This window comes from Athene cunicularia (genome assembly GCF_003259725.1).
Source record: "Athene cunicularia isolate RWA chromosome 12 unlocalized genomic scaffold, athCun1 chr12_part1, whole genome shotgun sequence".
In the NCBI taxonomy this organism is placed as follows: domain Eukaryota; kingdom Metazoa; phylum Chordata; class Aves; order Strigiformes; family Strigidae; genus Athene; species Athene cunicularia.
Window position 1 is genome coordinate 22,980,571 of NW_020799116.1, and position 3,993 is coordinate 22,984,563.

The following is a 3,993-nucleotide window of genomic DNA, read 5'->3' on the forward strand; positions in this document are numbered from 1 at the left end:
GCGGGCAGAGAGCGGGCAGAGCGGGCAGAGAGCGGGCGGAGCGGGCGGAGCGGGCAGAGAGCGGGCAGAGCGGGCAGAGAGCGGGCGGAGCGGGCGGAGCGGGCAGAGAGCGGGCAGAGCGGGCAGAGAGCGGGCGGAGCGGGCGGAGCGGGCAGAGAGCGGGCAGAGCGGGCAGAGAGCGGGCGGAGCGGGCGGAGCGGGCAGAGAGCGGGCAGAGCGGGCAGAGAGCGGGCGGAGCGGGCGGAGCGGGCAGAGAGCGGGCAGAGCGGGCAGAGAGCGGGCGGAGCGGGCGGAGCGGGCAGAGAGCGGGCAGAGCGGGCAGAGAGCGGGCGGAGCGGGCGGAGCGGGCAGAGAGCGGGCAGAGCGGGCAGAGAGCGGGCGGAGCGGGCGGAGCGGGCAGAGAGCGGGCAGAGCGGGCAGAGAGCGGGCGGAGCGGGCGGAGCGGGCAGAGAGCGGGCAGAGCGGGCAGAGAGCGGGCGGAGCGGGCGGAGCGGGCAGAGAGCGGGCAGAGCGGGCAGAGAGCGGGCGGAGCGGGCGGAGCGGGCAGAGAGCGGGCAGAGCGGGCAGAGAGCGGGCGGAGCGGGCGGAGCGGGCAGAGAGCGGGCAGAGCGGGCAGAGAGCGGGCGGAGCGGGCGGAGCGGGCAGAGAGCGGGCAGAGCGGGCAGAGAGCGGGCGGAGCGGGCGGAGCGGGCAGAGAGCGGGCAGAGCGGGCAGAGAGCGGGCGGAGCGGGCGGAGCGGGCAGAGAGCGGGCAGAGCGGGCAGAGAGCGGGCGGAGCGGGCGGAGCGGGCAGAGAGCGGGCAGAGCGGGCAGAGAGCGGGCGGAGCGGGCGGAGCGGGCAGAGAGCGGGCAGAGCGGGCAGAGAGCGGGCGGAGCGGGCGGAGCGGGCAGAGAGCGGGCAGAGCGGGCAGAGAGCGGGCAGAGCGGGCGGAGCCGGCAGCCCCCGGCACCTGAGGGCGTTGGGAGTAGCTGCCGCAAGGCTTTTGCAGCCTCAGGTGGAACAAAGCGAGCGCCCAGCCCTGGAGCGCACCGAGCAGCGGGTACAAGGCAGCGGGCCAGAGCGCACAGCCCCATCCCTGTAAATATAAAGCAGCACATATGGATGAGAAGTAAATTCAAGGCTTAGGGCACATCCTCTTTGGTGGGAGGGAAACCCCCCCAGAAAAGGAAAGTGCTATTAAAAGACAAAAGAAAGGCATTATTCCAATTTGCATTTGTCTATCGCCTCCTTGGATCAGCAAGGACCATACGGAGTTGACACTATCATGCTGGGACAGGCATCCCGCACTGTGCCCGGGCATCGTGTGTGGGGAAGCCGTGGGAACACGCGGGTAACAACCAGAGGGTTTTCCAAACCCAGGGAACTGGCGTAGCCTGCACACAACACACGCCTGCAGCAGATGCAGAGGTGTGAGGTATGTAGGCCAGTGGTTTAGGCAAGGTGGGATGGTCCTGCATGAAGCAGTGGTACAACATAAATTTTACCATTTTTGTAAGGAAACATAGATGTCCTCAGTGCACTGTCCTCTTTGCACATCAAGCTGAAGTTTTCTAAGTGTCAGAACATGCCCTGTCACTGTAGCCAGTCACCCAAGCAGGTGTTTTGCCTGTGCAGATCTGTGAATGAAGGTTTTTATTTTTGCTCCATATATAGCTCAGTTCAATGATGTCCTGATCCAGCACTTGGGCTCCTAAGGGCTAGGGCAACCCAAAAAAACTCATCAAAAGACTGCAGGTGAGCAGTAGAGCTGCTGCTGAAGAGGACTCAGGGACACATGGTGGAGGTGGGGTTTGTTACTTTTTTTGTTGCTCTTAGTACAATTGGTCACATTGATTCAATAGTCCTTGAGCAGAAAAGGGCACACAAAGTCTCAGGAGTCTCATCCTGAAACTAAACCTGCTTTCCGAAGAACAAATCTACCCCCAAAGTGAATAACTGGGACATCATTTTAAATTTGTGCCAGTTTCAGTCCATATTACCCACTATGGTGATCTGGCACATAAAACACGGTCCAGGAGCTCTTTAGTCTTCATTTTTAGGGTTTTTTTAAATTTATTTCTGATGCTGAAACTAGAGATATTTTGTCTAATTCAACCTCAACAAGTCAGCTGTTTAACATGGCACAGGAGAATGGGATAGGTCAAGGCTGAGCAAATTGTAGTCTTAGGGTTCAGAAAGAGCAGAAAATGGAAAAGCCTCCTCAGAAAATGAAAGTAAATAATTTACTGGACTAATCAATGACTTTTTTTTACTCTGTTCCTAAAAAAATTGTGACCTAGATGTATGTGAGCATGTGTGCACATGTGCATGCACATGTGAAGCATACATAAAATAACATTCCTGTGCAGATTAGAGAAGGGTAGTTTGTCTTGTTTGGCAAAGTTTCTCAAACATTTTAATCACCGTTTAAAATGTTGTAGACCTTAAATGGCCCTTCCAACCATGTGGTCTTTCCAGTGGTCGTAGTAACTAATCTTTACCTACTATCGGTTTTACAGTGCATATATATATATATATATATATATATCCAGCTTTCTCTTTTACACTATGTCTTTATATTTATTACTTTCTAATCTCTGCATAATAAAATCAATATGAGGCAATATGATAAATTATTCTATTTCTCTTAGCAGAGTACAGCAATGTTATAGGCAAACTGGTAAATTAATGCAAAACTTGGAACAACAGTTAGAAGTTAATGACAGAAAAGTAGGAATCAGGAAATTGCCTGTGGCAATAGAAATGAACTTGAAACTGTGCTCTTAAAAGGGTTAAAAAGAAACCCCAGAGCTCCTGGTTCATAAGAAGATGTCTATAGGTAGAAATCCAGCTTTCTGGATTCTTCACTTGGAAGAACTCTGCGGTCTCTTTGCAGGAATTTGCAAGGCAGCTTTTGCTACTCCATGAAGCACAGTTGGAAAGTGGCAGGCCTGTTCCAAAAGTGGCATCACTGGAATGTGGCAGGCCTGTTCCCAACACATTAGTCTGACTCTGTGAGACAGAGTCTGAGGCGGCTGGGGGAGTCACGCTCACCCTGCTTCTGGGGAATGCACCCAGTGTGTGGTCAGTAGCCCTCCGAGCAGACACCAGCAGCCTGGCCGGGCTGGGGTACAGCTCCTGCTCAGTGCAGGCTGGCAGAGCAACCAGCATATCCAGCTGGGAACTCACGGCAGAGCTCGGAGGAACGTGGGAGGTCAGAGCGAGGCAGAGGGTCTCTGCAGGCCTGAAATTACAGGTCCTATATAAAAGTCTTGAATGTGTACCCTGGGAGAGTACAGTCACTCACCTCACTCATGCCTGCAGGCAAGCAGATGCCATATTTTGCCCATAGCAAAAGAGGAGAAACCTTGAGAGACTGTTTCATTCCAGGCTATGGCAGAAGGAGGGTTGGTGCGTGGCTTTCTGACATGTAGCCCACCCTGATCCATGGGGCTCGCCTGTCTCTCTTGAGATGCTTGCTGCTATGAGGAAACTTACCCTCAAGTAGAGAAAATAGTTTTATTTCAGATATGATCTCTTCACTCTCACCTTTTACTACCCATTTCTTTATTTAGCAGCAGCAACTTTCTTCTGAACAAAGGCTAGGCCCAAGCTACACCCTTGAGCCATCCATCACTAGTTGCCACAATGGTGTTTCTATTGTTAATGGTTTGTCAGGGTTGCTTTTTGGGGTTAGGCAGTGCAATGATTTAGTACGCTAGCTAATCAGCTCTGAAAATGTATTCTCAAAATAAATTAGATTAAAAAAAGAAGCTCGAAAAGTCTATTGGTCTCAATACAATCCTTCTGGACTCCCTTACAAAACCACAACTGGATCCAATATTTCCCTCTAGTTAAAGCGGTTCACTGCTACTCCAGGTCTCTGGACTGACATGGGTTAGTGATGCTAAGTAAGGAAGTTTGCACAGTGCCTGTCTGCTCAGTGTGTGGTTCTGGTCAATGTTATTAATGTCTCAGTTTTCATAAGCATAAAGGAATACAAGAAACATACCC